This window comes from Gopherus flavomarginatus, chromosome 11 (genome assembly GCF_025201925.1).
Source record: "Gopherus flavomarginatus isolate rGopFla2 chromosome 11, rGopFla2.mat.asm, whole genome shotgun sequence".
In the NCBI taxonomy this organism is placed as follows: domain Eukaryota; kingdom Metazoa; phylum Chordata; order Testudines; family Testudinidae; genus Gopherus; species Gopherus flavomarginatus.
The window spans coordinates 8136593-8162788 of record NC_066627.1 but is presented as its reverse complement, the minus strand read 5'-3'; the positions used below and the strand labels follow the sequence as shown (position 1 = coordinate 8162788).

At 50.8% G+C, this 26196-nt stretch overlaps 1 protein-coding gene, 1 non-coding gene and 1 pseudogene across 7 annotated transcripts in view; 2 read left to right on the top strand and 1 right to left on the bottom strand.

Annotated features, from left to right (window-relative positions):
• LOC127031107 (zinc finger protein 707-like) overlaps positions 1-26196 on the bottom strand; it is a 769794-nt gene that overhangs the window by 164467 nt on the left and 579131 nt on the right. The window lies entirely within an intron of this gene.
• Positions 1-26196, top strand: part of LOC127031106 (zinc finger protein 345-like) — a 565317-nt pseudogene that overhangs the window by 132492 nt on the left and 406629 nt on the right.
• TRNAS-GGA (transfer RNA serine (anticodon GGA)) lies at positions 20917-20989 on the top strand. Its single transcript has one exon. It is a non-coding gene; the product is annotated as a tRNA-Ser (tRNA).

Sequence of the window (26196 nt, the reverse complement as noted above, 5' to 3'; positions counted from 1 at the left end):
GTTCCCTTAAAGTACCCAGCCTCAGGCCTCCGTCCAGACACACCTGTCAGATATGATGATGATTCCTGAAAATCTTACTTCATCATATAAAAGAAAAGGTCCTTCCAATCCCAAAGGATCAGCCACATACCCAGGTTCAATTATAGCTTAGATCTTACCTAAAATACATGCTATAGCCAATTCTTATTAACTAAGCTAAAATTTATTAGAAAAGAAAAGAGAGAGTGTGTTGGTTAAAAGATTAATAGACATATAGACTTGAATTCAATTCTTGAGGTTCAGATACACAGTAGAGATGAGCTTGTAGTTGCCAAAAGTCCTTTTAGAAATAGTCCATAGGCTATAGTCCAATTTCCATATTCAGGGTGGCTCCAGTCAACGACTGGGGATCTCAATCCTTGTGGCTTAAGGTTTCCCTCTCTTGAAACCCAAAGCAGATCTGAGATGAAGAAGGATCGTGTCCCAGGTTCTTATACATTTCCAGCAGCCTTTCGGCCTGAGGAAACAATAGGCTTATCTCTCCTTCCAAACATCCTGGCAATTAGTACAGGGTAATTTATTCATCAAACAGTTCAAATCCACACTGGAGACCTGCCCTACATGCCTATGGGTCCCAATCTGGCTGACTCATTATACAAGGAGCACTTCCATGCTGCGCAAACAATGGTAGCCAATGAGGGAATGTATCAGATTCCAAGTTCAGACTGCAGGATACGTGAATGCTGACTCCCGAGGCTGTGGTTTAGTCCAGGCCTGCATAACTCGTAAAGTGGCAAGGGCAATATTACTCCAAAGAAAACAGCTGAGTGCTGAAACCTCACAGAACGCCCCCCAGCACCGCCCAGCCCCTCCGAAACACAACCCCCCCAACACCACCCACCCTGCAAAAACAACGTCGCCAGCGCCTCCCAGGCCCCCCGAAACAATCCCCCCCCAAGTGCCGCCCGCCTAGTGGAAACAAACCCTCCTTCCCCAGCACCGCCCTGCCAAAACAGGGGTAATGAACCTTGCTAATATGTTATAGGGGGCCCCTAAGGTAGTGTAATTAAGGTAAAAGAAAACTGTCTCTTTGCTAGAAGTAGAATAAGATCTTCCCCCCACTTGGTAATCAGTTGCCCTGTTGACTGAATGAGGTGTGACTGAGGAAGGCGTGGAAGGCAGCACCTCCAGACAGCTGCAACCCTTGGCGCGGGGTTGGGAGCCAGAGTAGATCAGTAGAACAGGTCAGCCACTGACTCACCATTCACCTCCTCAGTCCCTCGCTCACCTCCTCAACCCCACTCCCCTGCTACTGGCTCACCTGCCCTGTCTGTCACTGCTCACCCACTCACCTCAGCCCCCACGGCTCACGTGCCTGCCCACTCGCTCGCCTCCTCAGCTCTACTCCCCTACCGCCAGCTCACCTGACCCCCCGCCAATGCCCGCCCGCTTCCCTCCTCAGACCCCCACTCCCCCAGCTCACCTGCCCGCTGTTCACCTCTGTTCCCCCCCTCCCTGGCTCACATACTCACCCCCTGCCATTGCCCACCAGCTCGCCTCCTCAGCCTACCATCCCCGGCCAGTGATGAGCTGCCAAAATCTTAACAACCAGTTCCCTCCTCCCCCCACGTGGGGGTTGTGGCCCACCCCTGCCTCTTGGGACTCCTGCCCCATCCAACTCCCCAAGTTCCTTGACGCCCCCCCGGGGACCCCTACCCCATCTACCCTCCTTCCCTGTCCCCTGCTGCTCCATCCAACCTCTCCTCTCATTCCTGATGCCCCCCGGGACCCTTGCCCCATTATACCACCCTTCTCCCTGTCCCCTGATGGCCCCTGGAACCCCTGCCCATGACGGTTCACACGGGAAGGCTGGGAGGGCTGAGAAGCAAACGGCGGCTTCGTGCTCAGGCCCAGGGAGGCAGAGGGGAGGTAGGTGAGCTAGTGTGGGGAGCGGTTCCCCAGTGCCCCCCGCGGGTTATCTGCTGCTGTGCGGGCAGCCCCCATGCCCCAGCTCACCCTTTTCTGCAGAACTGCTGCCTGGCCATTCGGTCCCTAGTGTGTAACAGTGAATGGGATTCTTCCATCCTAAGTGCAGGATTCTGCACTCATCCTTGCTGAACCTCATCAGATTTCTTTTGCCCCAGTCCTCTAATTTGTCTAGGTCCCTCTGTATCCTATCCCTGCACTCCAGGATATCAACCACTCCTCTCAGTTTAGTGTCTTCTGCAAACTTGCTGAGGGTGCAATCCACACCATACTCCAGATCATTAATGAAGATATTGAACAAAACCGGACCTAGGACCGACCCTTGGGGCGCTCCGCTTGAAACCAGCTGCCAACTAGACATGGAGCCTTTGATCACTGCCCACTGAGCCTACAATCTAGCCAGCTTTCTATCCATCTTACAGTCCATTCATCCAGCCCATACTTCTTTAGCTTGCTGGCAAGAATACTGTGGGAGACCGTATCAAAAGCTTTGCTAAAGTCAAGGAATAACACATCCACTGCTTTCCCCTCATCCACAGAGCCAGTTATCTCCTCATAGAAGGCAATTAGGTTAGTCAGGCATGACTTGCCCTTGATGAATTCATGCTGACTGTTCCTGATCACTTTCCTCTCCTCTAAGTGCTTCAGAATTGATTCCTTGAGCACCTGCTCCATGATTTTTCCAGGGACTGAGGTGAGGCTGACTGGCCTGTAGTTCCCCGGATCCTCCTTCTTCCCTTTTTTAAAGATGGGCACTACAGTAGCCTTTTTCCAGTCATCCAGGACCTCCCCCGATTGCCATGAGTTTTCAAAGTTAATGGCCAATGTCTCTGCAATCACATCCGCCAACTCCTTTAGCACCCTCAGATGCAGCACATCCAGCCCCATGGACATGTGCTGGTCTCCAGTTTTTCTAAATAGTCCCAAACCACTTCTTTCTCCACAGAGGGCTGGTCACCTCCTCCCCATGCTGTGCTGCCCAGTGCGGCAGTCTGGGAGCTGACCTTGTTTGTGAAGACAGGGGCAAAAAAAGCATTGAGTACACTAGCTTTTTCCACATCCTCTGTCCACTAAGTTACCTCCCTCATTCAGTAAGGGGCCCACACTTTCCTTGACTTTCTTCTTGTTGCTAACATACCTGAAGAAACTCTTCTTGTTACTCTTAACATCTTTTGCTAGCTGCAACTCCATGTGTGATTTGGCCTTCCTGATTTCACTCTTGGATGCCTGAGCAATATTTTTATACTCCTCCCTGGTCATTTCTCCAATCTTCCACTTCTTGTAGGCTGCTTTTTTGTGTTTAAGATCAGCAAGGATTTCACTGTTAAGCCAAGCTGGTCGCCTGCCATATTTACTATTCTTTCTACACATCGGGATGTTTTTTCCTGCAACCTCAATAGAGATTCTTTAATCCTTTAGAGGACTGGAACTGATTTCAGTGGAGGCACACGTTTGCTAGGTTTTTATGCATTTGCACAGGAAAATATTGAGTGTTTCCATTCATTTCAGGGATCCCTATTCAGTGTAACTCCTGAACATAAAGGAAATGCCATTATTTTTGTTGAAGGAAGAGATTTATAAGGTGGCAATAGGATTTGAACAAAGGACTCTTTGATTTGCAGTCAAACGCTCTACCACTGAGCTACACCCCCATGACTGTGGTGGAGGTAAGTCTGTGATCTTAAAGATTTTGAAGGACAGGCCCTGCCTCAGAGATCTCCTGTTCTCTTCCCAGACCACAGTGCTTTTAAAAATGGGGTTTCATTAAACTTATAGATACATGTAGACACCACAGCTTGCACACCCACCCACATAGCTTCCCCTAGTGACATAGCTACCACCTCTCGGGGAGATGGATTAGCTACACGAACAGGACAGCTCTCTCCCCTCTGCTTAGAGCATCTTCATTCTTTATGAATAGGTAGGAAATAACCTCCTGAATAGACAGTAACCAATTGATCAAATATTGCTGGGTCTGCATTCAATATTGGTAACTGGTCATGCTGGGTTGGATGAGTAGGAGCATCACCAGCAGATTGAGGGAAGTGATTATTCCCCTCTACTCAGCAGTGGTGAGGCCACATCTTTTATTTTTTTAATAAATGATTGGAGATATACCTATCTCCTAGAACTGGAAGGGACCTTGAAACGTCATCGAGTCCAGCCACCTGCCTCCACTAGCATGACCAAGTACTGATTTTTGCCCCAGACCTCTAAGTGGCCCCCTCATGGATTGAACTCACAACGCTCGGTTTAGCAGGCCAATGCTCAAACCACTGAGTTATCCCTCCCCTCCTTCTGGAGCATTGCGTCCAATTTTTGCCCTTCCACTACAGAAACAAAGTGGAGAGAGTCTAGGGGAGGGCAACAAAAATGATTAGGGGGCAGGGGACTTATGAGGAGAGGCTGAGAGCAGGGCCACCCGGGGGCGGGGCAAGTGGGGCAATTTGCCCCAGGCCCTGCAGGGATCCCATGAGAATATATTATTCTATAGTATTGCAACTTTTTTTTATGAAAAGGGCCCCCAAAATTGTTTTGCCTCAAGCCCCCTGAATCCTCTGGGCAGCCCCGCCCACTCCACCCCCTTGACTCATTCTCCTCCCTCTGAGGCCCCACCTGTGCTCTGCTCTCACTCCCATTTGGCCACTCTCCCACCCCTGCTCTTTCTCTTTGGCTGAGGCCTGCTGGTCCACCTTTTGCTCACTCCTCTCCTCCCTGAAAGCCTCCTTGTGTCTCTCCACCCCCGCCCCCAAGGTCTACCTGCTACCCCCACCTCTCTGCCCTTCCCCTGAGACTCACCCTGCCCAAACCTCTCTGCCCCCTCCCCTAAGACCAGCCCTGCCCAGCACTCACATCTCTCTATCCCCTCCCCTGACCTGCCCTGTCCACCACCCACACCTCTTTGCCCCGCCCATGAGACCGGCCCTGCCCACCACTTGCACCTCTCTGCCCCTCACCTGAGGCCCGCCCTGTCCACCTCTTTCCTCGGTCATCTGTTGTTGTTCCTTGAAACATCAAGGATGGAATAAAAAGCCGAGTTTACTCCAGGGTGAGGAAAGAAAGGAGCCACCAACCCCCTGACAAAGCTCAGTGCCCCAGAGAAAACCTGCCCCCTGCTATTGCAATCCCTGATGTGCTGGGGATATGATGGTAAAGGAACTGTCTGAATGATCAAGGCAGGAAATGGACAACAATCTACAGGAACGTCATTGACCACAAACACACTCTCCTCATGCTCCAGCCAGAAGGGAAATGAGCAGGAATTCTTGCAGTTCAGCCAGGGACACACTTAAACAATGGCACAGCAGTGTGTGTGTTGTGGAAGCTGGTCTGAGGAAACAACTGGAATTGATCACTCAGTGAGAACAGAACTGGAGTGTAGTGAGAGACCCATCTCAAGCAAGTAGTTGTGGCCGAGTGGTTATGATGATGGATTAGGAATCCTTTCGGGTCTCCCTGCACAGGTGCAAATCCTGCCAACTACAGAGGAAGCTGTGGTCCTTTAGTTTGAACAGAGCTGGGTTTTGTCCCACTCTCAAACTGTGTCTACACTATTGGGTAATGTGGCTTTAAAGTGTTTCAATTAAACAGCTGTTGCATGTCCACACTATGCCCCTTGTGTTACCGGAGCACATCCAGTCTAGACTCTTGGATGGCCAAAGAGAGCAGTGCATTGTGGGTAGCTGTGCAACTGGCTGGAGGTGCTTTGGGAAGGGTTTGAAATGCCTCACAGGCTGGTACAGCAGCACATGATGCAGGTTTCTCTATCTCATTGTTCCATGGGAATCCTACTAGATTGCCAGCTGCTTTTCAACTGCAATGTGTTTGTGTGGGGGGGGAAGAGTGAGTGAGTGAGTGTGTGGCACACTGTCTCTAAGTTAAGACAGCTGCTGCAAGCAACCAGTCCTGAGGCAGGGGGAGGGGCACAGCCCCAACATCAGCCCCTGCTTCCTTCACTGGCTCAGCTCAGCACAGCAGTCTCTGTGACACACACACACTGCTGCCTGCTTAGCTCTGTGTCAGTGGTGCTGGAACAGGGGGGTTAGAGGGCCATGGCCCCACCACTCTTTACTAGCTGTTAGGACAAATGATGGAGTGGGGGGAAGGGTGGAGTCTTGGGGGGAAGAGGATTTCTGTGGGTGTGGCCTCAGGGGGAGAGGTGGTGTGAGTGTGGGTCCTTGGGGAAGGGGTGTCATGGGAGTGCCACAGTGCAGACAACGGTGCCCCCCCCACTGTAAGGAAGCTCCCGCCCCCCCGTTCTGTGTTTATAGCGCAGGAGAGAGCAGCCTTCCACGGCAGTGATTTGCTCCCCGGGGCTCTGGCCTCTGCAGGGAGCCCTGGGCCCCTTAAATCACCAGCTTGGGGAAGCCAGGCCGGGCTGGCACAGAGTACCCACTCTTGCCAGTACCCCACACTGGAACGTACCGGCTTTTTGTTAGTAATACAGGAAATTGGGGGCTAATCCTGAAAAGCTTCTTTGATGTAACTTACCCCCCTTGGCCTAAAATGTCCTGATGTAAAACCTGACTCCAAAGGATGGGGTGGGGGAATGTGTGTGAGAAATAGAGCAGAGGAGAAAACTGACCCAGTGTTGATTTGAATGATTTGTATTTCAAAAGTAACTTATTTTGATTGGCTTCCAAGTCAATTTCTGTGTAGGTGTGTTAGCAAAAAGAAGGTCAGAGAAAGTGTGGGCCCCTTACTGAATGGGGCAGGCAACCTAGTGACAGATGATGTGGATAAAGCTGAAGAGCTCAATGCTTTTTTTGCCTCGATCTTCACAGACCCTGGCAGCACAGTAGGGGGAGGAGGCGAGCAGCCCTCGGTGGTGAAAGAACAGATTAAGGACTGTTTAGAAAAGCTGGACATGACCAAGTCCTCAGTTCCAGTTCTAATGCATCTGAGGGTCCGGGTGGAGTTGGCAGATGTGACTGTAGAGCCATTGGTCATTATCTTTGAAAACTTGTGGTGCTTGGGGGAGGTCTCGGATGGTTGGAAAAAGGCAAATCTAGTGCCTATATGTCTCCACTGCAATTTGAGTCTTGCAGCCCAAGCCCCATAAGCCTGAGTCAGCTGACCGGGCTTTGAGACAGGTGCCCTGGGTGTCTTAATCACAGTATAGACATAACATTAGGCTACATCTACAGTGCAATGAAGCAGCCACGGCTGGCACCTGTCACATTAATCAGAGTCATGCAGCTTGGGCTGTGAAGTTACAGTGTCCGTATCTCGGCTCAGGCTCTGTACCCTGCTCTAGGAGCCCAGAAGGTTAGGAGAGAGTTTAGCAAGTGGAAATGGTAAAACCGCAATGAAGTATGGACTCATGGCATTTCTCCATTGTTCTATCTGCTTTGGGACAGGGACAATGACACGTCCAGCTGCATTTGTTATTTCAAAGGGCAGTTCAGGATTTTCATTCTCACCCATGGTGCACAAAGCAGGACTCAACCCTTGGTGTAAACTAAACGAGCTGCCCACAGATTCTGGCAGCCACAATGAGCCTTTTGGTGTGAGATCTCAGACCTGCCCCTGTCCCAGAGGGAAGGGGTCATCTGTGACGGGCTGGAACACTGACCTCTCAGCTCTTAACTTCCAAACTTTCAGTAAGTCTATTATCAATGCCTGTGAGTGTAATTTAAACCATAAGAACAGCCATACTGGACTAAAGCTGCATCTAGCTCTGTGTTTTGTCCTCTGGCTGTAGCCAATACCAAGTGCCCCAAGAGCTACTCAGCAAGGAACCCCTGGGAGTTGAACCCAGGATCTCCTGTTTACAAAACAGGTGTTTTAGCCAGCTAAGCCATGATGCCTGCCTGTGGCTAACGGGCACTGTCTGCGCACACCTGACTCCCTGCCATCCCCACCAGGGCCTGACAAGCTTTGCATGTGTTTGGATTCTGCAAAGCAGAGGAGCAGGTGACATTTTCCTTGCAAGCTGTGTGTGTGTAAATCTTTGGCCAGGTCTGCACTACAAAGTTATTTTAACATCAAGTGTGTGAAAAACTCACAAGGCTCCCTCGGTTGGCACCCTTCTCCTCTGTCCCAACCCACAGCCCTCCTATTCCCAGTGCCCCTCAATCCCAACCTTGACAAGAGGCCTAGGGCTTTTTGCAGCAAACTTAAAGCGACAAATTGTCAGTGTAAATGCTGCTGTTCATTATATCACCGTAACTGGCCTCCTCCAGTATCCCACAATGCCCGCCGTGAACTCACCTGCCCTGCATTCCTGCTACAGAGGCTGGGCCCCTCCCCTTTCATAGCTCCAGAACGTTCTGACAGCTGAGCTGCTAGTTACACCGGCATTGGTTTGCTATAACTGCATTGCTTGGGGAAGTGTAAATTTTTTATACATCTAAGTAATGTAGTTATATCAACCTAATTTTGTAGCGTAGACCTGTCCAAATAAATACTCACACACCTTGGGAGTAAACCTTCCCCTGCTCCTCTGCTTTACAGAATCCAAACACGAGAAAAGTTTATCAGGGCTCAATGGGGATTGGCAGAGTCAGGTGTGGGCAGACACGATGCTTTAAGTAACAGCAGGCACCATGGCTTAGCTAGTTACAACACCTGTTTTGTAAACAGGAGATCCTTGGTTCAACTCCTAGCGGTGCTTGGTTGAGTGCCTTTTGGGGCACCTGGTGTTGGCAACTGTCAGAAAACAAGATTCAGAGCTAGATGGACCTTTGGTCTAGCCCAGTGTGGCTTTTCTTATGGTTTAAATTACACTCACAGGCACTGCTAATAGAGCTACTGAAAGTTTGGGTGTTAAGAGCTGGTAGGTCAGTGGTCCAGTCCCCTCAATGCAGTTTTACCATTTCCACTTGCTAAACTCTCTCCGAACCTGAGCCGAGACACGAACACTGCAACTTTACTATAGACCAAGCCGCATGACCCTGATTAATGTGACCTGGGCCAGCCGTGGGTGTTTCATTGCACTGGAGACGTAGCCTAATGTTATGTCTACGCTGCGATTAACACACTCAGGGCACCTGCCTCAAAGCCCGGCCAGCTGACTCAGGCTTATGGGGCTTGGGCTGCAAGACTATAAAATTACAGTGCAGACAGATGGGACTTGAGCCCAACCTCTGAAACCCCCAGGAGGAGTGAGGGTTTCTGAACCCAGGCTTCAGTGTGAACACAAATATCCGGACCACAGTTTTTAGCCCCTCAGCTTTAGCTCCATGGGCCCAAGTCAGATGACCCAGGACGGCCATGCTGCCATCTTTATCCCAGGAGAGATAGACTCTACAGGTACGTCTCCATTGCAATGTCAGCCCTGGTGTGGCACGCTGTGCTCAAAGCACTACCTGGAAGCCCCATATTCATCACTCTCATATAGTGATGATACGGTTTGTACAAAGTCTGCCTGGTGAGGTATCATTTCAAAAGTCTTGATCTGTTGAACACTAATATTGTGTTGGACTGTGTGTGTAGCATTGGTTGGGAAGTTATGAAGTTTGCTCTGTGTGTGTTACTGAGATATATTATGAGGTTGCGAAATGCCCACCACCAGCCTTTCAGGTGTGACAATGGAGGAGCCAGACTCGCTGCTGGCCCATTAAAAGGGATCCACGCTCCCAAGGACTATCCCAGGAACTGCGTACAATGCAGACTTCTCCGAGATAGCACAGTGACAATGGACACTGCTTGACTCACATCCTAGCAAAGGTACTTCCTAGCAAGTTGGAAGAAACTATGAAAGAGGGGAAGAGACATCATGAGTTGGCCTCTCTCCCCCACAACTCAACACCTGGAAACACATCTGGAGAACAAACACTGAACTGAAATAAATCAGAAGAGAATAATAATAATATATTCAAATCAAAGTCTCCAAACAGACTAGTATTGGTTTCTCAGCAAAAATTTTCAGTTTGGGGAATTTTCTTTTCTCAGTCAGACTTTGCCAAGGGAAGTGGAGAAAAAATGTTTTTGAGTTGCTTCTTTCAGAACAGCCTGGCCTAGACACTAGCTCTGGTTCACTGTTTTGGTCTTGCTCAGGATGGGGGTATTTTAATTATTTGGGAAGGTCCCAGGGTGTTTGTGGGAGATTATGAGGATGTTCCCTTTTGAGATAAAAACTAAGAAATACAGGACTAGAGAATTTTTTTAGAAATCTGAGATTTAGACTTTTTATTTGAAGCGGGGAGGAGGGCGGTTAGATTCTGAGAAGGTTTTTTTTCGCAAGAAGAAACATTGTTTGATCTGTCATTGTACCAAAGGGAGAGATGGTTGTCTATAAAGGAGGAATGAAGACTAAACGCTTCCGCTGGGAATGGGATTTGAACCAATGCATGCAGAGCATAATGGATTAACAGTCCATCACCTTAACCACTTGGTCACCTCATCTAAGGTGTCAGGAAAGGGACAGGAAGAGAAATCTAAGGCCGGCAGAGATAGGGACACAGGAGTTTTTTAATACTAAGCATAAGCAGGGTCTGAATGAGCTCCCCCCTCACATCTACTGAGGAGCTGGGGAAAGACTTCAGGAACAGACCGTGTTTGCACAGACACACCTACTCTGCGTATGATGCGGCCGCTTCCCCAAAATGACCAGTTTGGGATGGTGGTGGGTTACAAATCACTTTAGGGTTGAGTGCAATGAAATGTTATTCTCCTTCCTGTGTGAGTGAAGGGCAGCAGAACATACCTAGTCTGTCCTGACGGAGGGGTAGGTGGGTGAGGAAAGGCTTTTATTGGACTGCAGAGAAGTGATTGAGGACATCACCCTAAACCAGTGGTCCCCAAACATTTCACATTGTGCCCTCTTAGCCATGGCTGTGGCCCCTTGGAAGCCACGATTGAGAACCGAGGCTGGGAGGAGCGGGGCTGTTGCTTGCTGGAGAGAGGGGTGCAGACAGGGGTAAAGGGGTCGAGGCCGGGCTGGGAGCCAGAGTCTCAGGCTGAGAGTGGGGTTGGGGAAGAGCTGGGACAGAGTGGGGCTGAGTGGTGCTCCCTCCCTGCCCTCCATGGGGACTGGCTCAGGCCCTAAGGTGCCCCCATGAATGTTCCTCTGTGTCCCCCTAGGAGTCATGCCCCACATTACAGGGACCACTGAACCCTACTCGCTAAGCAGGGGCTAATGATGCCAAAGCCCAGGGAAAGGGAGAACAAGTGCAGGGGCCCCAGCACAAGAACCATGGCCCCAAACCCTCTTCTGTCTGTGGCCTTGCCCTCTTTCAACCTTTCCACCCATGGCCCCATCCACTAGTCACCTCTTTTCCACTCCTTCCCCACTGGCCCCACCCTGCTCACTCATTTACTCCCCCCCGCCACACACTGCAGTCCTGAGACCAGAGAAGCTCTGTAGCCCCTGGGCCATAGCGGGGAGTGGGAAGTCCTCCAGCCCTAGGGCTGACATGGGGGAGACTTTTCCAGGGGTCCCAAATCAGCCGGGGCACTCGGGCAGCATGCGGCAGTGCAAAGGTGCACGCTGCGGGTGTAGTGTCAGACACAGCTTCCTGGGGGGACTCCCACATTTCTCCCTGCGTGTACCCGGTGGAGGAGCATTGTGAGGGGAGGGGCAAGTGGTGACACAAAGATACAGCTCACCCGCCCCCAATGTTCCTCTGTGGCCCCACAGAGAGTTGGGGGGGAGCGAGGAGCAGCACTATGTGCTCCATGCGTCCTGGTCACTTTCCCCACCTGGGCTGTGCTGTGAGGGGAGAATCAGAAGCTGCTGCTCTCTGCCCTCCCCTTATGCAGCCCAGCTGAGGAAAGTGACCTGGATGCAGGGAGCTCGGATGGTCTCGCTTCTTGCCCCCACATCCCACAGCCCCTAGGGGTGCCTGGAGGAGCAGCGTTCCAGGGAGGAGTGGGGGGCAGCAATACCAGCTGCTCCATGCACACAGGTCAGTGTCCCCACATGGGCGCAGGAGGGGGTGCAGGGGTTTCTGTGATGCCTATTCTATCAATATCGTCACTCAATACCAGGCACTCAAATTCACCCGTCTTATTACTTAGACTTTTAGCATTTGTATTTAAGCACTTATAAAATGTGTCCCATTTTAGCTGTCTGCTATTACGTGATGTAATTGAGGGAGACTCTTTCATTTCACTGTTTCTGATCAGATCCTACCTGTACATTATCATCTTCCATCCTCTCCACCTTACTAGGCCATAGAGAATCCCTGTGAATAGTTCCTCTCCTACCGGATGTCTCTGTTTGAACCCTGTGCTCCTGAGCGCCTGTCGGCTTTCCCCCAGCTCTGAGCCTATGTCTACACTGTGCACCTTACCACGGTGCAGCTGTGCCACTCTAACCGTGCTGTTGTAGGCTGCGCTGTGTGGCCATCCTTATCATTGGGAGAGACCACTACAACGAAGGGCAGGAGCGTTGTCACCAGGAGCACAGCTCCACCAACGAAGCGCTGTTCACACTGCTGCTTTGCATGGCTCAAATTTTGGCATTCGGGGAGTGTTTTTTCTCACCTGAGTGACAAAATTTTTAGCAACAAAAGCCTTAATTTAAAAAGACTCCTCTGCAACCTATTTAATGTAACATTTATACAACCTTTATACTGCCTCCAGTTTTGGTGTCCTCTTTTGAAAAAGATGTTGTGAAATTGGAGCTGGGGCAGCAAAGAGCCACCAAATGTTCTGATGGCTGAAGAAAAATGCCTTCTAGTGAGCTATTGAAAGAGCTCAACTTGTTTAGCTTTTCAAAAGACGATTGAAAGGTGAGTTCATTGAAGTGTTGAAGTGCCTTAATGGAGAGAAAAATTGAGTATTAAAGGGCTCTTTAATCGAGCAGAGAAAGGCATAAAAAGACCCAATGGCTGGAAAGTGAAAAGAGACAAATTCATATTACAACTAAGGCACAAATAGTCAACAGTGAGGATGATTCACCACAGGAACAAGCTACCAGGGGAAGTGCTGGATTCGTCATCTGCTGCTGTCATGTAATGAAGACTAGATGCCTTTTTGGAATGTGTTTGCCCCCAAAGTAGCTCTTGTGTCATACAGGAGGCCTGTGATATGCAGGGGATCCAATCAGATGCTCTAATGTTCTCTTCTGGCCATAAAGTCGACTGATTTCTGAAAAACTGAGTGTAGCATTGGGAGCAGCGTCTGATATTTTCCTGTCTAGCCAGCTTGCTGCGTAGAACGAACGCTCCTTGAGTAGGGTAATCCACAGGGAGTAGCTCAAACTTCCAAAGTGTCTGGCCAGGGGCAGGACATTGGCACAGCAAGGGAGGAGTTTGGCAGTGACATCACAAAGGCCTTTTGCAGGACCTCAGACTATTGGTCCAAGGTGGTGGGAGGGTGGTGACCTCACAGAGACATGCTGACATCAGCCAGGCAGGACAGGGGTGAGGGACCAGGGAAACCTCAGAGACCCCTGTGGCTTTGCTTCAGCAAGTCTCCTTCTTGAGGTCTCTCTTTGAGGAATGAGAGAGTATTTGGGTTCACGGACGTGAGTGCCAGGAGGTACCTCTTTTGAGTTTTCTCCTTCCCTTTTAGTGATTTTACTAGAAAACAGCCGTCCCCGTTTAGAAGGTAAGAGACTCCTGGAAGTTTGAAACCTGTTCAGTCTGATCCATCTGATGAGAGTTGAATTCTAGGTATGGAAAACACGTGTTAAGGAGGCAGAATTTTTTTGCGCATCTGGGATTTTGTCCCTTAGAATCATTGGGACATTCGGGTTTCACCTTTTCCTCCATCCCTCCCTCCCTCCTGTCTCTTCGTCTCTTGTTTCTTTTGTCCTTTCTCCTGTTCCCCTCCCAACACCAGGAAGGAGGGGTGTGTATGTGTGTGTGTGTGTGTGTGTGCTGCGGGCGAGTGCTTTGCAGATCCCACTGTGGGAGGTCCACCCAAAAATGTGGGGCTGAACTAGTGCTCAGGCAGTGATCCCCAGCAGTGACATGGGCCATCCTTTGGGATTTCTGATGAGAACCTTCAGCCTCAGTCTCTACCCTGATTGGCTGAGCAAGGGGTTATTGACAGGAAGGAGACTCAGGTCCTTGTTGGTCTCTTTTAAGACCAAGGTAATAAGTCAGAACTAGTTCTATGTTTGATGAATTTTGCTGCTTCTCTGCATTAATGGTCTCTGAGCAGTTCATGATTCTCTCTAACACTACAGTTCTCCTGAAATACTTGCTGAATAATTACTGTCACGGTTGTTGTTCTGGAGCTCATCTGAGAGCACTTTATTCAGGTCATTCAATGTCTGAAATTCAAGATCCGAAGGTTAGTTTGAAAATCAGGGCTCTTGGGTCCTATTTCCAACTCTGCCACTGCCTGGCTGTGTGACCTAACACAAGTCAATTCTCCTTTCTCAGCCTTAGCTTCTCCCTCTTTCAAGTAGGGATAATAATGATCCGCTCTTACCTACCTCACGGTGGATGGAGGATGGGGATCTATTGGAGAGCGTCACTAGGAGTAGGGCATAATATGAGGTGTCCTATCATGTTTACTCAGAGCAGATTAACACATAATAGAATAGCTGAAATAGTCTATTTTATTTGTATTTTTTTCTTTTGAAATTGTTAAGAGCAGCAACGACTTAGCTCAGACTGAAGCATCTATCCCAGTGGGATTAGGGAGTTGTGGGGGGCACAACCTATGTAAGCAGAAGCAGGATGAACTCTACCCTGACATCTGGTGGTGAATTATGGCGAGTGTGGAAAAGAATTTCAGGGGCTGATCGTGTTTGCATAGGCACACTCACTCCGCCTGACACGGCCACGGCAGCCTGGGATAGTTGCTTTGGCAGCTGTGGTATCCCCAGTTCATTTGTTGTTGGGGCATGAGATGAGGAGTGTTATCACCCTGATTGTGTGGATGGGAAACTATGATACTGCTTTGAGACAGTGATCCTCACCATCAGTTTAGTGGCACTCGCTAGACAAGGGAGAGGGCTCCTTGGGTGAGCCAGAAACACCAGTTGTGCTTTCTTCTTTTTTAACAGTTGAATAACAGAGGTGATTTCTGAGTCTTTAAAGACTTGAAGTTCTAGGTTCCTGAACTGAAATTCTTGAAGAGTTGTGCTAGCTAGTGGGGGAGTATGAAGCTGTATTATGGAGCAGAGTAGCTGATGGAGAGGAGTAGTTTGTGGAATGGTGGGAGTAGCCCATAGAGTGAGGTGAGCTGAGCAGTTTTCTGGGACAGTTGCAGCAGATCACAGGTTGGCTGGTAGACCAGAGCAGCTGGTGGGAAAGGCTGAAGTAGAATCCCATGGAGAGGCAGGGTAGTCGGCAGTGGACCACGTAAGGAGCCCCTTTCTGCCCAGGTTGGCGGGGGAAAACCCTGCAGATAGACTCTTGAACTCTGGGGCTGTGGGACTTTGGGTGATTTTGGGGTTGCTGGACTCTTGAAACATTTGACGTATCAGACTTTGGAGTCTTGGGGTTGATTTGGGGATTGCTGGAGTCAAGAGCCCAGGGAAAAGGACACGGCCTAGTTGAGGTGTTTTCCCAATTTAATGCTATTTTGTTTATCTCACATTAGTGAACGTTTTATGCTACACCCAAACTCTGTGCTTGCGAGAGGGGAAGTATTGTCTCTTTGAGGCACCTAGGGGTGCGTATGTAAAATTTTCTCAGGTCACTGGGTGGGGGCTCGAGCTGGTTTGCATTACGTTGCAGGGAAGGGACTCCTATGTATTGAACCCAGTCCTTACTGCTATCAATTCAGTCTGGCAGAAGGGTTCCACCTATGTCTAGGCTGTAGGGGTCCCTGGGGGCCTTAGGGGGTTCGTGGGGGGCACAGATACCTAGGTCCAGGCTGTAGGGGTCACTGGGGGGCTTAGGGGGTTCGTGGGGGGCACAGATATTTAGGTCCAGGCTGTAGGGGTCCCTGGGGGGCTCAGGAGTTTGGTGAGGGGCACATATACCTACGTCCAGGCTGCAGGGGTCCTGGAGGGGCTTAGGGGTTGTCACAGAGTGTGGTGAGTGTGTGCACCCCTCTTTCTGGGACACACAGTGACTCAGCCAGCCAGTAAAACAGAAGGTTTTTTTGGCCAACAGGAACGAAGGATACAGCAGAGCTTTTGGGCACAACCAGGACCCCTCAATCGGGTCCTTCTGGGGGTTCAGGAAGCTTAGTTCTCAGTTTGGGATTCCCTGAATTCCAACAACCCAGCTCCAAACCAAAACTGAACTAACTCCCTCCAGCCGGCCCCTTCCTGTGTCCAGCCTCCCGGGCAAAGATGCTGACCTCCTCCCCCCTGCCTAGCTCGAGTTACAGGCTTAAGTCCTGTCCCTCACCTAAAGTCACCCGCTGCCGTCCCATCCCCCACACAGACAGTCCCCACTCCATCACAGTAATGCCCAGAGCATTTCCTGCATGGAGCTACAGTGACACCGTGTGGTAAAGCAGGGTAATGCACAGAGCATCACACCTATGTAGAGGCTGTAGAGATCCCTGGGGGACTTAGGGGTCATGGGAGGTACAGATAGCTACGTCCAGGCTGGAGGCATTCCGGGGGGGCTTAAGGGGGTTCATAGGGTCACAAATACCTACGTCCAGGATGGTCGGGACCCTGGGGGAGTTAGGGGGGTTATGGGGGGCATAGATACTTGCATCCAGGCTGTAGAGGTCCTGGTGGGGATTAGGGGCTTCGTGGATGACACCAATACCTACGTCCGGGCTGGAGGGGTCCCTGGAGGGCTTAAGGAGTTGTGGTGAGCACAGTGGTCCCTGGGGTTTTAGGAACTTGGTGAGGGGCATAGATACCTATGTATGTCTTGGAGGGGTCCCTGGGGGGGCTTAGTGGTATTGTAGGGGACACAAATACCTAAGTCCAGGCTATAGGTATTCTGGGGGGGCTTAGAGCATCGGGGGGCACAGATACCTACATCCAGGCTGGAAGGGTCCCAGGGGGCTTAGGGGGTTTGTGGGGGCACAGATATGTACGTCCAGGCTGGAGAGGTTTTGGGTAGGATTAGGGGCTTTTGTAGATGGCAGAGATACCTATCTCCAGGCTTTAGGGGTCCCTGGGGGGCTTAGGTTTTTTTTGGGAGGAACAGATATCTATGTGCAGGTTGGAGTGGTTCCTGTGGGGTTTAGGGGTTCCTGGGGGCACAGATACCTAGGTCCATGCTGTAGGGATCTCTGGGTGGATTAGGGGTTTTCTGGGGGCACAGATACATAAGTCTAGGCTGTAAGGGTTCCTGGGAGGCTTAGGGGGTTTGTGGGGGGCAGAGATACCTATGTGCAGGCAATCGGGCTTCCAGGGGGAATTAGTGTGTTGAGGGGGCACAGATACCTAGGTCCTGGCTGGAGGGTTCCCGGTGGGGGGGCTTAGGCAGTTTCTCAGGGGCACAGATACCTGCATCCAGGCTGGAGGGGTTCTTGGGGGGCTAAGGGGGTTTCTGGTGGGCACAGATACCTCCGTCCAGGCTGGAGGATCCCTGGGGGGGCTTAGTGGGTTTGTGGGGGGCACAGATACTTAAGTCCAGGCTGGATGGGTCCAGGGAGGTCTTATGGGGTTCGGGAGGATACAGATACTTATCTCTAGGGTGTAGGGTTCCCTGGTGAGCTTAGGGGGGCTTGGAGGGCCCCAGATACCTAAGTCCATGCTGTAGGCGTCCCTACAGGTGCTTATGGTTTCATGGGGTGCACAGATACTTATGTCCAGGCTGTAGGAGTCCAGGGGGGCTGTGGGGGTACTCACTCACTCACTCATGCCCGTCACCCCAGTCGGGGTATGGGCCGCCAGCAACAGATCTCCAGAGTCCTGGATCCTGGGCCATTCATTCTAACTGGTTCCAGGTATAGCCCATTTTTTTGCTATCAGCCTGAAGGTCACGTCGCCAGGTGTTTCTTGGACGGCCTCTTTTCCGCTTGCCTTGGAGGTTCCACCGCAGTGCCTGTCTGGTGCCTCACGTTCCATGTGCCTATGGTAATCCTCCTGGTTGCAAGAAGGGTAATCGGCTTAGTGGCTTCCTCATGGCTTTTACAACCCAGCGTCATGCATCTTCGAATTGAAGACCCTTCTTTTTCCAGGGTAAAAGTCTCTGTTGTCTCTATTGTTGCCGTTTCTGTAGCGGGTTGATTTTTTACGAGGTGGAGTTGCTAGCCCCACGCCCAACTCTCCTCCTTTATCCTGACTTGGGACAGGCAGATGGCCCCAAAGGACCTCTCTGGTGGAGTTTGTGGGGGTACAGATACCTACATCTAGGCTGGAGGGCTCCTGAGGGGTATAGGGGGTCTGTAGGGGGCACAGATACCTAGGTCCAGGCTGTCGGTGTCCCAGGGAGATTAGGCGGTTCACTGGGGGCTCAGATACATCCAGGCTGGATGTGTCCCGAGGAGCTTAGGGGATTCGTGGGGTGCTCAGACACCTGTGTCCAGGCTGTAGGGATCCCTGGGGGCTTAGGAGGTTCGTGAGGGTCACAGATAGGTACATCCAGGCTGAAGGGGTGGCTGGGGCATTTAGGGGGGTTGTGGGAGCACAGATACCTATGTCCAGGCTAAAGGGGTAATGGGGGTGCTTAGGGGATCGGGGCAGACACAGATACCTACGTCCAGGGTCTAGGGATCCTGAGGGGATTGGGGTAGAGGGGGGAACAGATGCCTACGTCATAGCTGGAAGGGTCCTGGGTGGTACAGGAGGTTTCTTGGAGTCACAGATACCTACGTCCAGGCTGTAGGGGTTCCTGGGGCATTAGAGGGTTTCTGGGGATCACAGATACCTACATGCAGACTGGAGGGGTCCCGGAGGGCTTAGGAGATTTAAGGGGGGCACAGATACCAACGTCCTGGCTGTAAAGGTCCCTGGGGGGCTTTTTGGGTTCGTGGGGGGCACAGATACCTACATCCAGGCTGTAGGGGTTCCCGTGAGGATTAGGGGGTTTATGGGGGGCACAGATACCAACGTCCTGGCTGTAGATGTTCCTGGGGCACATAGAGGGGCTGTGGTCGCACATAACCCTACATCCAGGCTGTCGGGGTCCCGTGAGGGATTAGGGGGTTCGTGCGGAGCTCAGATACCTACTTCCAGGTTGGGGATGTCCCAGGAAGGATTAGGGAGTTTCTGGGGTGCACAAATACCTATCTCCAGGCTGTACGGGTCCCTGTGGGCCATACGGGTTTGTGGAGGGCAGAGATAACTATCTCCCATCTTTAGGGGTCGCTGGGGAGGCTTAGATGGTTTGTGGGGGGCCCAAATACCTATGTCCAGGCTCGAGAGGTCCCTAGGGGGCTTATAGGGTTCGTAGGTGGTACAGATACCTACATCCAGGCTAGAGGGGTGGCTGGGGGGCTTAGGGAGGTTGTGGGAGCACAGATACCTAACTTCAGGCTACAGGGGTCCCGGGGGTGCTTAGAGGTCGGGGCAGGCACAGATACCTACGTCCAGGCAAGTGTTTTAGCCAGCTGAGCCATGCTGCCTGCATGTAGCTAAAACACACTGTCTGACCACACCTGACTCACTGACATCTCCACCAAGCCCTGAAAAGCTTTGCTTGTGTTTGGATTCTGCAAAGCAGAGGAGCAGATGAGGTTTTCCTTGCAAGTTGTGTGTGTGTGTGTGAATCTTTGACCAGGTCTGCACTACAAAGTTATTTTAGCATCATTACATTGCTGAGGTGCGTGAAAAACACACAACGCTCCCTCGGTCACCAGCTTTTGGCTGGTGCACACACTGCAATGCCACATCTGGCCACAAAACTGCCCTGTTTTGGTGACAAAATAAAACCACCTCGACGAAAGGCCTAGAGCTTTTTGCAGCAAACTTAAAGTGACAGAGTGCCAGTGTAGATGCTGCCATTCATTATATAACTGTAACTGGTCTCCAGCAGTATCCCACAATGCCCTCCATGAACTCACCTGCCCTGCATTCTGCTACAGAGCCATGGGGCTCTCTCCTTTCATAGCTCCAGGAAGTTCTGACAGCTGAGTCTGCTGCTCTGCTCCGGGAGCCAGGCGCAAATCTCTGCCGTGGATGCTGCTCACTCCCGCCCTGCAAACACAGAGCAGGTGGCAGGAGCTTCCTTACAGTGGGGGCGGTGGGGCATTGGCATCTGAACTGTGACGCCCCCATAACACCCCTTCCTTCGAGGAGGCTCTTACATTCTAAACAGGGACTGCTGTTTTCTAGTAAAATCACTAAAAGGGAAGGAGAAAACTCGAAAGAGGTTCCTCCTGGTGCTCACGTCCATGAACCTGAATACTCTCTCAGTCCTCAAAGAGAGACCTGGAGAAGGAGACTTGCTGAAGCGAAGCAAAGCCACAGGGGTCTCTGAGGATTCCCTGGCCCCTTGCCCCGTCCTGCCTGGCTGATGTCAGCATCTCTCTGTGAGGTCACCACCTCCCCACCACCTTGAACCAATAGTCTGAGGTCCTGCAAAAGGCCTTTATGATGTCACTGCCACACCCCTCCCTTGCTGTGCCAATGTCCTGCTCCTGGCCAGGCCCTTTGGAGGTCTGAGCTACTCCCCACTCAAGGCAAGAAGTGTCTTCGGTGCTCCCTACCCCTGCTCCATATGTTAAACCATTGAATACCTTATTTTTTATTGCATTTGTAGCTCATGTCATGATTTCAATGCGCAATCTGGACGCATGATTTTCTCTATCATATAAGACAATACATTTTCATGCTGGGATGTGTAAATCTGTATTTATTCATGCCATATATAAGAAAATAAATCAAATTCATTTCCTCTAAGCATATGGAAACTTCTTAATTTTCACAGTAACTGAAATGTACAAACACCTAGAAATGGAACTGTCACCAGCACAGGGTTGGCCAGTATTAAATACTGTTACAGTAGGAGACAGCGTTAGGATGTTAACCCCAGGCCTTTTGTTCAAAGGTCGTGTCTCTCGCCTTCCCCCATGAACTGAAGCGCAGCATTCGAGAGATCCAGAGACTAGCTGATGACATTTCCGAGTGCTAAAATAGCAAGCGATGTCCGTCCTGCATTGGCCAGTGGTGACTGGAGAGCTGGTTTGTTGAGAATAAGCTTCGAGGTGAGAAGCAGCAGCCCAAAGTGGGCCCCTACAAGTGCTGAAGTGGCTCAGTTGGGAGAGCGTTAGACTGGAAATTGAAAGGTCCCTGGTTCAATCCCAGGCTTCAGCAGCCTGTTTAATCCCTCTCTGTACAGCTGTGTGCTGTTTCTTGGCAACACAGCAGTCCCTTTACCTAATGCAAGTTCTTTCTTTCAGGCTTTGCTGCGGGAAAAGGCAGCATTGGCTTCTGCAGCCAGTTGGCCCTCCTGAACTTTCTTTCTTCTCTTGCTCTTTCTCAGCAAGAGGAAGGAAAAGAAGCTCCCCCTCAAACTGGAGTCACGAGGGGGATGTAAGGACGACTTCCTGAGTGCCGGCTCCAGTCCTCTGCTCTGCCAGCTGGCCCATTGAAGAGCTGCCACCATTTTCTCCAGGCTTTCCCCTCGGTGTGTGCCAGGGTGAGCACCACCAAAGTGCAGGGAATTTGAGGGCAGGGCAGGGCAGCACACTGTGATGGAGTTTCTGTAGTGTGGTGGTTCTCACATTTGCCTAACCTGCAAAAGGGCCTCAGCCCAAAAACCAGGCCAAAACGTAGTGGCTTCCTTTTCCCAGCTCCCCTTGCTGTCCAGCAAGGCCTCCTCCTTCTGCCACTGGCCTCTCCCTGGGATAACCCCAACCTCCGCATGATAGAGGGTGGTGATATCAGTGGAGAAAATACCTTGGCGTCAGCCTGGGGAAGCTGGAGGAATTAGGCCAGTTGAACCCATGGAAGTGCAGTTGGCTGCTGGGAGGTAGAATCTTGTTTCTGCCTCTTAGCATTCCAGGGTGGCTACTTGCAGCCCAGGAGACCAGTTCTGGGTGGAAGGAAGACCAGTTAAGGGTTAATGTCTCTTTTACCTGTAAAGGGTCAACAAACAGGGACCCAAACACCTGACCAGAGGACCAATCAGGAGATAAGATACTTTCAAATCTCGTGTGGAGGGAAGCCTTTGTTTGTGGGTTTTGGGTTTGGCTTTGTTCTCTCTGGGTCCTGGACGGGGCTAGAGGTGCAACCAGGTTTCTGCCAGTCTCCCTGCTACAGTCTCTTATCTATTCAGAATTGTAAGTAAGAAAAGGCGGCCATAGTCTTTTAATTTTGTTTTTTTTTCTATTTGCATATGTGTACTTGCTGGAATAGCTTAAATTGTGTTTCTGCTGGAGAAAGTTTCTTTCTATTGTTTATAAGTTGAAAGACCCTGTAACTTTTTACCATCTAAAGTGCAGAGATAAACCTTTTACTTTTTTCTTTCTTTTTCATTAAAAGTTTTGCTTTTTAAGACCTGTTTGATTTTTTTCCCAGTTGAGGATCTAGGGAATTGAGTCTGTATATTCCAGGGAATTAGTGAGGAGAAGGGAAGAATAAATTTCCTCTTTGTGTTAGATTCACGCAGCTTGAATCTGTATTGCCTCTGCGTGAGGGGGAAGCAGGGAGGGAAAGGTAAATTTCCTCTTTGTGTTAGATTCACAGAACTTGAATTTGTATTGCCTCTGGGAGAAGGGGAGAGAGAAACTTGATCTTTCTGTGTTGTGTTTCAAGGAATTGAATCATGGTATCTCCTAGTGTACTCAGGCAGGAAAGATCTGGGAGGAGGTAAAGAGATGGGAGGGAATGGTTTATTTCCCTTTGTTGTGAGACTCAAGGAATCTGGGTCTTGGGGTCCCCTGGGAAGGTTTTGAGGGGACCAGAGGGTATCAGGCCCTAGAAATTCCTGATTGGTGGCAGCGCTACAGAATCTAAGCTGGTAATTACGCTTAGAGGACTTTATGCTAGTACCCATATCCTGGACGCTAAGGTCCAGATTTGGGAATTATACTATGACACGAGTAGGCTGCTTTCTGGCAAGATGGTTTTCTGTTTTAGGCTTGGGAGAAGCCTGCGAGAGGAGTTGTTCCAGTGAGAACCGCTGCTCCTTTCTTGCTGACCTGGGGGTGCCGGTGACAGCTTGTGAGGGGGCAGGTGCTGGCTTGAGTGAATGGGATATAGGAAACCCTAGCCTGCCCCTCCAGGCCAAGTCCACTGCTTGTCTCCTGCTTTGTGACATCCAGATTTAAATCTTCCCAGCATGTGCTGTGGCTCGTGTATTAAGCCTTCCTGGTGGGCCTGGTCTTTGCCAAAGTAGCTCAGCTGAGAGTGCATTGGATTGAAGATCTAAAGGCTTCTGGTTTGATGCCAAGCTTTAGCACCCCCTTCACCCTGGGTGTGTTGTGCTGGGCTTTCTTCTGGGTGTGCAGCTGTGCCCTGAACTTGTGATTTTTCCTAATTTCAGAGACAACACTTGCAGAGGGCGTGTGTGGGGTCATGTGCCCCACCTGGGTTAGCTATTGCCTGCTACATTATGTGGTGCTGCCAGGCTCCCTCCCTCCTGCTGAAGATAGCCCAGAGCCCTTTAAATCCTGGCTGTGGTTGAGATTTAAAGGGCTCAGAGCTCCCCGTTGCTGCGGGCAGCCCAAAGTCCTTTGAATCCCGACTGCGGCTCACATCCCTGAATGGGTTTTAGAAAAGTTAGGCCCTGACCATTTCTTGTTTCCGCAGACTAGACACTTCAGCAAACTTTAGAATTCCTTGGTGCTAAACACTGTGAAACTCCCCTTTCTCCTTCACACATGGCTTTAACGCCCCTTATCTCACTCAGGCTCATGACTGCCCAGAGTTGGAGAACTGTCCCTGTTCCCATTGGAAAGATGAGGAGGAGCCTGAGGTCCAGAGAAGGGAAGTGACCTACCCAAGGGCATACACAGAAAGGTGGTGGCAGAGCCAGAAAGAGAAGCCAACACTCCTGACTCCTGTTCTAAAGGACAAACCGTCCCCCTCCCCCCTAGAGGTAGGGATAGAGCCCAGGAATCGAGATGGTGGGGAAATTTCATTGAAACTGTTTCTGTCAGAAAATCCCATTCAGACTAAACCGGTTTGTTTCTCAAAATCATAACAAGTGGGATGAAAGTTCTTTGCAAAAGAAAAGCATCTCCTGTTTGTCACAGTGTGTTAAATTGTCTCATCACACGCAAAGAGGAGACACTTTAAAGCTCCAACATTAGATAAGATGCTTCAGTCTGAGCTAAGTCGTTGCTGCTTTTACCAATTTCAAAATAAAAAAAACAAATAAAATAGACTGTTTCAGCTATTCTATGTGTTAATCTGCTCTGAGTAAACGTGATAGGACACCTCATATTATGCCCTACTCCTAGTGACACTCTCCAATGGATACCCATCCCCCACCCACTGTGAGGTAGGTAGGAGTAGATCATTATTATCCCTTCTTGAAAGATGGAGAAACTCAGGCTGAAAAAGAGAATTGACTTGTCTCAGGTCACACAGCCAGTCAGGCTGGGCTGGGACGGCAGGGGGTGTGTGGGTGGGGGAGCACTGGTGGGCGGGGAGGGGAGAGCCCAGAGCTGGGGCAGCAGTTGTGTGAAGGGGAGAGCCCAGGGCTGGGATGGCAGGGGGATGCGGATGGGAGGAGGCCCAGAATTGGAGTGCCAGGGGGTGCAGGTGGGGGGGAGCCCAGGGCTTGGGCAGCAGGGGAGTGTGTGTGGGGGGCCCAGGGCTGGGGAGGGGGCAGCCAAAATGTGTTTTGCTTGGGGCGGCAAAAGACCTAGAGCCAGCCCTACCTCCATGCACCGTGAGGTAGGTAGGAGCAGATCATTATTATCCCTACTTGAAAAAGGGAGAAGCTAAGGCTGAGAAAGGAGAATTGACTTGTGTTAGGTCACACAGCCAGTCAGAGGCAGAGTTGGGAATAGGCCCCCAGAGCCCTGATTTTCAAACTAAGCATCGGATCTTGAATTTCAGAAATTGAATGACCTGAATAAAGTGCTCTTAGATGAGCTCCAGACCAATGACAGTGACAGTAATTATTAAGCAAGTATTTGAGGAGAACTGCAATGTTAGAGAGAATCATGAACTGCTCAGAGACAATTAATGCAGAGAAGCAGCAAAACTCATCAAACACAGAACTGGTTCTGACTTATTTCCTTGGTCTTAAAAGAGAACAACAAGGACCTGAGTCTCCTCCCTGTCAATAACCCCCTGCTCAGCCAATCAGGGTAGAGACTGAGGACGGGAGGCTGAGGGTTCTCACCAAAGAGCCCAAAGGATGGCCCAGGGTCACTGGTGGGGATCACTGCCTGAGCACTAGTTCAGCCTCACATTTTTGGGTGGACCTTCCACAGTGAGAGCTGCAGAGTACTGTCCCGCAACACACACACACACACACACACACACACACACACACACACACACACACACACACACACTCACACCCACCCCTCTCCTGCTGTTGGGAGGGGAACAGGAGAAAGGAGAAAAGCAAGAGACGAAGAGAAAGGAGGGAGGGAAGGATGGAGGAAAAAGTGAAACAAAAAGGACAAACCCTAGTGTCCCCAGTGATTCTAAGGGACAAAATCCCAGGTGTGGAATAAAATTCTGCCGCCTTAAGCTCGTGTTTTCCATGCCCATTCCATCTTAGCGGCCTTGGGTGCACAGATACCTAAGTCCAGGCCGTACGGGTCCCTGAGGGGCTTAGAGAGTTTTGGGGGGGACACAGATACCAATCTCCAGGCTCTAGGGGTCCTTAGGGGGTTCGTGGGGTGCACATATTCCTACATCCAGGCTGTAATGGTACCGGGGGGCTTAGGGGTTAGTGGGGCCATAGATACCTACATCTAGGCTGGAGGCATCCTAGGAGTCTTAGGAGATTTGTGGGGGCCCAAGATACCTATGTCCAGGCTGTTAGGGTAGCAGGGGGTCTTAGGAGTTCGGGTGGGCACAGATAGGTATGTCCAGGCTGTATCGGTCCTGCGGGGGTTAGAGGTTTCATGATGGGCGCAGAGATCTATGTCCAGATTGTAGATGTCCCTGGGGGGTTAGGGGAGTTGTGGGGGTACAAATACCTACGTCCAGGCTGTAGGGGTTCCTGGGGGATTAGTGGGATTCTGAGGGGCACAGATACCTATATGCAAACTGGAGTGTCCTGGGGGGCTTCTGGAGTCTATATGGGGTACAGATACCAATGTCCTGGCTGTTTAGGTCCCTGAGGGGCTTAGGGGGTTTGTGGGGGGAAACAGATACCTAAGTTCAGGCTGGAGGGGTCTCCGGGGGTCTTAGGTGTTTGGTGGCAGGCACAGAGAAATACGACCAGGCTGCAGGGGTCCTGGAGGGGCTTAGGGTCTGTCACGGAGTGTGGGGGAGTCTGGTCCTGCACCCCTCTTCCTGGGACTCACAGTGACTCTCAGCCAGCCAGTAAAACAGAAGGTTTTTTTGGCCAGCAAGAGCGAAGGATACAGCAGAGCTTTTGGGCACAA